This window comes from Chrysochloris asiatica, unplaced genomic scaffold (assembly GCF_000296735.1).
Source record: "Chrysochloris asiatica unplaced genomic scaffold, ChrAsi1.0 scaffold00068, whole genome shotgun sequence".
NCBI classification, from domain to species: Eukaryota; Metazoa; Chordata; class Mammalia; order Afrosoricida; family Chrysochloridae; genus Chrysochloris; species Chrysochloris asiatica.
Window position 1 is genome coordinate 13,854,624 of NW_006408586.1, and position 6,783 is coordinate 13,861,406.

A 6,783-nucleotide genomic window follows, 5' to 3' on the forward strand; every position below is an offset into this window, starting at 1 on the left:
GAAAACAAGTCCATGAGAGCCAAAATATGACCTTGAATATTTTCCTGTATAGTTTTTAATAAAGTTTTTTTTTTCTTTTGTTTAGTTTTCAATAAAGTTTAGAAATTAGTTCCTTCTCTGATATGTAGTTGCAATGTTGTTGTTTTTTCCCTGTCTGTGGTCTTCCTTTTTATTCTTTTGCAAAATCTTTTGATGCATACAATTTTTAAAGGTCCTAGACATCTACTTTGTCTTCTACTGTTTGTGTGGTTTTAATAATGTTTGACAGAGTATTTAAGCTATGTATTAAAGCCACTATCTATTTTTTCATTGATGATTTTTATCATTATAGGTTTTATATTTAGGTATTTGATTTATATTGAGTTTGGTTTTGTATATGATGTGAGGTATTGTTGTTTCTTACATTTTTTTACAGAGTGTAGAAAGGAGACAATCTCAGGTATTAGCCTGAAGAAAGTCAAAGCAAATCAAAGCAACTTTCTTGTGAGTAGAAATGAACTTTTCCAATTGTGTGGAAATTCATGTTTTTATAAAGAAACAATATTAGAAAATCAGTAAGGGCATGGATTTATACTTAGCTATATTTTCTATAAATAAAACATATTCACTTCATCATCATTATGTATGAAGTTCATGAAAAAATGTGTGCTTATGTTCTATTTACAAGTTTTGAAATAATATCTTCTTTTTTTTTAAAAAAAAAAACAAAATAAAAAAAAATGTCAGGCTAGCAGGCTATGTGTCTAAAGAATACCAGAGTTGAATTTAACATGGAAAATTATGCATGGGCCAAGTTCTAGGAGTGGGGCATATTCATTGAAACGAATGTTTGTTTTAGAAAGAAACCCTGGTGTTTCAATGGTTGACTGAAAGATTGGTAGTTTAAGCACACCAGTATTTGCATAGGAGAATGAGCTGGTATTTTACTCCTATTAAGATTACAGCCAGGAATACTCTTTGGGGCAATTCTACACTGTCATATGGGTTGGCTATCATTTGAAACTGATCACAGGGCACCTAAATGAAAGACAATGATACTATAAACAATATTATAAATAACACAAGGTTGATGAAAGCAATTAATGCACAACTACTACCTCAAAGTAAAAACAAAACAACAACAACAAAATACCTCACCCAGACCTGCCTCATATGACAGACCTTGCAACCTGTCTATGAAAGGACACAACTTGAAACCATATGGAGCACCGTTTTACTCTGACACAGATGAATTACCATTAGTTAAAAAGGTCTAGGCAGCAAATTGTTGTTGCTAAGTGCCATCGATATAAAGCAATAATATGAAAAACAGAACAAATAAGGAAGCTATTCTTCTCATTACATGAGATGTTGTTGTTGTTAAGTGCCGTTGAGTCGGTTCCGACCCATAGTGACCCTGTACAGGGTTTCCGAGGGTGTAAATCTTTACGGGAGTAGAAAGCCTCAACCTTCTCCCGCGGAAAAGCTGGTAGTTTCAAACCGCTGACCTTAAGGTTCGCAGCCCGGTTCGTAACCACTATGCTACCAGAGCTCCTTATTAGGATAGAATTATTTCACAAATAAACAAAAGAAATACATTTTACCAAAGATTATTTTTAGCATATTTTTATTTTTTTCACAATTAAAGTATTTGGAGTTTGTATTCATTAAATTGCTTTTTAAGACTCATTACCAATGTTATAACCTAAAAAGCTAAATTTACAATAATGACAGATATGCACATAGTAATAAAATTAGAATAACAAAGTTTAAAAAGAATAACTTTAAGATTTCAGTGGACTATGTGCTTAGAAATACCACTCCAAAATTGTCAAGAATTAAGTTAGAGAAGTTAGAATTAATTTCTATCCACATGAAATATGTCAAAACTCAAGTTAGCACTAAATAATACAGATCAGGAACAAAATAATTTTTTTTCTCATAACATGCAGTCTGTAATCATTGCAACTTACATGAAATGTTCAGGGTTATTATTATTATTATTAATACTTTTTTATGGGTCTTTCCCTTTTTGTAACTGTTTTGTGGAAAAACAATAATATATAATAGCTGAAATCAATTTATGTAGTTTAAATAAAATTTAATATGCAAACTTTAAACAAAAGCATTGGTTTAAAGAGCTTATTTAATAGGTTTAAAGATATGCTATGATATTGATAAATCAAAGCAAGGAACGCTAGAAGGCAGATGGTTATGAGTTTGACTGCAAACAACACGATCAACAGTTTGAGTCTAGCAGCTGCTCCATAGGAGAAAGATGACGCTTTCTGATCTTGTAAAGATTTACAGATTCAGAAATATTATATAGGGTCACTGAACTAGGAATAAGAAAAAAACAACTTCAAAGTATTTATTCACTGAAAATCTTAAACAGTAGTGGAACACTCTCAGTATCAGAATATTGAATATTGAAAAATGATGAAGAGTAGTAGAATATTGTCCGATATAGTGTCAGAAATTGAGACCTTCAGGCTAGAAGGCACTCAAAATATGACTGGGTAACAGCTGCCTGGTAAACTAGACTTGAACGTGATGACGCGTATGGAGTAAAGTTTTTGAGACATTCATTTGCTGATGGGGCACAGCTCAAAATGTAGAGAAACAGCTGTAAACATCCATTAATAATCAGAACATGGAATGTATGAAGTGCAAATCTAGGAAAGCTGGACGTTTTCAAAAATAAAATGGAACACTAAATATTGATATTCTAGGCATTTGTGAGTTGAAATGCACTAGTATTGGTCATTTTTAATGTGACAACCACATGTTTTACTATGCTCGGAATGACAAATTGAAGAGGAATGGTGCTGCATTCTTCATCAAAAAGAACATTTCAAGCCCTTTCTTAAAGTACAATTCTGTCTGTCATAGGATAACATCTATATGCATTTAAGTAACCATTTATATAACAATTATTTAAGTTTATGTGCAGACCACTAAAGCCTTTGATGGTGAAATTGAAAAATTCTACCTACTTCTTCAGTCTGAAAATTTATCAGTCAACATGTATTGATAATTATTGCCTATTGGAATTCAGAGTTTGGAAACAAATAGGTCTGATCAATGCTGGAAAAATATGGTTTTGGTGACAAAAACGATGTTGGAGATAGCATGACAATTTTTTGCAAGAACAATGACATGTTCATTGCAAATACCTTTTGTAAACAGCATAAAATATGATTCTACATATGGACCTCACCAGATGGAATCCACAGAAATCAAATTGAAAAAGAGTAGGTGGAAAAGTTCCATATCATCAGTCAAACAAAACCAAGTGCAGAATGTGGGACAGATCATCAATTAATTATATGCATGTTCAGGCTGCCGATGAAGAAATTTAAATTAAAGACGCAAAATATGACCTTGAACATAGCCCACCTGAATTTACATATCATCCCAAGAACAGGTTTGTTGCATTAGACATGAATGATTGAAGACCAGAAGAGTTGTGGGATGACATCAATAATATCAAGCAGAAAGAAAGTAATAGGTCATTAAGAAGACAAGATAAAAAAGACCGAAATGTTGTCAAAAGAGACTCCGAAGCATTCTCTCCATTATAGAGATATAAAAGCAAACAGAAGAAATGAGAAGGCAAAAGAGATGAACAGAAAATTTCAAAGGGCAACTTGAGAAGACAAAGTCCATAAAATATTGAAATTTCAAAAATCTGGAGTTATAAAGCCAAAAGGGAAAACATGCTCAGCATATATCAAGCTGAGAGAACTGAAGAAAAATTTCAAAGTTCCACTTGAAATATTGAGATATTCTACGGGCAAAATATTGAACGACGCAGAAAATATCAAAAGGAGATGGAGGAATATACAGAATCACTGTACCAAAAAGAAATGGTCAATTTTCAACCATTTCAAGAGGTAAAATTTGATCAAGAGCCAATGATAATGAAGGAAGAAGCCCAGGTGCACAAATGTTATTAGAAAAGAATAAGCCTCCAGGAGGTGTTGGAATACAAATTTAAAAATTTCAACAAAATGATGTGGCACTGGAGACACTCACTTATCTATGTGAGAAATTTTGAAAAACATCTACCTGACCAACTGATTGAAAGAGATCCTGATTTGTGTGTATTCCAAAGAAAGGTGACACAATGGAATGCAGAAATCATTGGACAATATCATTAATATTTCATGCAATTATACTTTTGCTGAAGATAATTAAAAATGGCTGCAGCAATACACAGACAGGTAGCTGCCTGTGATTCATTTCAGATTCAGACAAGTATGTGGAATGAGAGTTATCATTGCTGACGTCAGATGGGTATTTGCTGAATGCAGAGAATACCAAATAGATGTTTACTTGAGCTTTATGACTATGTAAAGGATTTATATTTTGTGCATAATAACAAGCTATGGACAATATTTCAATGAATGAGTATTCCAGAACACTTAATTTTGCTGATGAGGAATCTGTAAATAGACAAAGAGCCAGTTATTCAAATAGAACAAGAGAACTAACAGAATGGTTTAAAATTAGAAAAGGTGTGTGCCAGGGTTGCATTTTTTCACTATACATATTCAATTTATATGCTGAGCGAATAATTTGAGAACATGGATTATATGAAGAAACATGTAACATCTGTATTAGAGCAGGATTCATTAACAACATGTGATATGAAGATAATATAGCCTTGCTTGCTGAAAGTGAAGAGGACTTAAATACTTACTGATGAAGATCAAAGACTACAACTTTCTTTATGGGTTGAACCTCAATGTAAAGGAAACAAAAATCCTCATAACTGGATGAGTAATTAATGGATGTAGAAAATATTTAAGGTGCCAAAGACTTCTTTTTGTTCAGATCAACCATCAATACTCATGGAAGCAGCAATCAAGAAATCAAAAGACATATTATATTAAGCAAATCTGCTACATAAAACCTCTTTAAAATGTTTAAGAACAAATATGTCAGTTTGAGGACTAAGGCGAGCCTGATCCAAGCCATAATATTACAGTGAATACAGTGAATATGTATACCTCATATACAGTGAATAAGGATAGCTTTAGAAGAATGGATATATGTTAGTTATGGTGTTAGAGAAGAATATTAAAATATCATGGAATGTTAGATGAACAAACAAATCCATTTTGGAAAATGTACAGCCAGAATGTTATTTAAAACCCAAGATGGGGAGATTCCATCTCTTATTCTTTGTAGATATTATCAGTAGGGGTCAGTTCCTGGAGAAGGACATCATGCATGGTGATGTGGAGGGTCAGCAAAAAAGATGAAGATCCCCACCAGATGGATTTTCAGCAATGGACTCAGTGGCATTGAGCAATGGACTCAAGCTTAACAGTGATTGTGAAAATGGTACAGGACTGGGCAGTGTTTCATTCTGTTTTACATGTCAGTGTGAGTAAGAGCCAACTAGAGGGCAAATGAGAAAATCAGAGTAAATGTGAGAAAAAATAAACAATTGGAAACTTTGAGTCAAGGATATATACCTAGTCTTTGTACTGCATTAGTGCCAAACATTTTTGCAAGTTTTTATAAGCTTGAAATTAGGGTAAAACAAAAATTTGTGAAATTATTTGTGCTACAGTAACTTGCTGATTATGATTCTTGTAGCCACATTCCTTGATTTTATGATGTATCCTCAGTCTTAGTCTTAGCCTTTATTCCTGTGGCTATGGTCTCAATTTGAAGTGTGCTGTTATTTTAATGAGGTAATATTAATGGGGGATGTATCTTGAACTCTTGTCATACTAGTTGGTGTGCATCATGTCAGCTCCTTTTGTTTCCTAGAAGCTGTGTGGTCTGCTAGTTAGGCATCTTCTTGATTGCTGTTGTTGTAAAGTGTTGTTGTTGATGATGTTAAGTGCTGTCCAGTCAGTTCTGACTTATAGTGACCCTGTATAGGATTTCCAAGTAGTAGCTGGTGGATTTCAGATGCTGACCTTATGATTCACAGTCCAGTGCTCATCCTACAGTGCCATACCAGAAGTCTTGTTGAGTCAGTTCAAACTCACAGGGACTCTGAATAGGGTTTCTGAGGCGTGTCTGCTGCATTTGAACTGCTGATTTTATTGTTAGCTGTCCAATGCTTCTCTTATAGCACCACACCATAACTAACCAAGCAAGACTTTCTTCCCTTCCTTTTGAGTGTTTTGCATTTCTATTGCTTAGATGATTATCTTTGGCAAAGTTTACCCTATTTGTCTGGATCCTGCATCTGGATCACCTCCTTTTGACCTTTGCTCTTTGGTACTTGTGCTGAGGATCTATTGCCTGACACCAATTCTCAGTCTTATGAGTCAAAAACCTAATTTGGCATGAGTGAAGAGATTTTTCCACACTGACTTCTGAACTAAGGATTCAGCACATGATAGCATCCACAATCTTACTGTTTGGAAGAGATCCATATTTATGCCCATTCCAAAGAGAGTTGACCCAATGGAATGTGGAAATCATTGGACCATCTCTTTGATATTCCATGTGAGTAAAGTATTACTAAAGGTAATATAGAAACAGCTACAATCATATATTGACAGAGAACTTCAGAGGTACAAGCCAGATTCAGAAGAGTACATGAAATAAGGGATATCATTGCTGATGTCTGATGGATCTTGACTGAAAGCAGAGAATATCAGAAAGATGTTTACCTGTGCTTTATTGACTGCACAAATGCTTTTGATTGTGTGGATCATGACACACTATGGACAACATTGAGAACTATGAGTATTCCAGAACACTTAATTGTGCTCATGAGGAATCTGTACCAGGACCAAGAGGCAGTTGTTCAAACAGAACATGGGAACACTG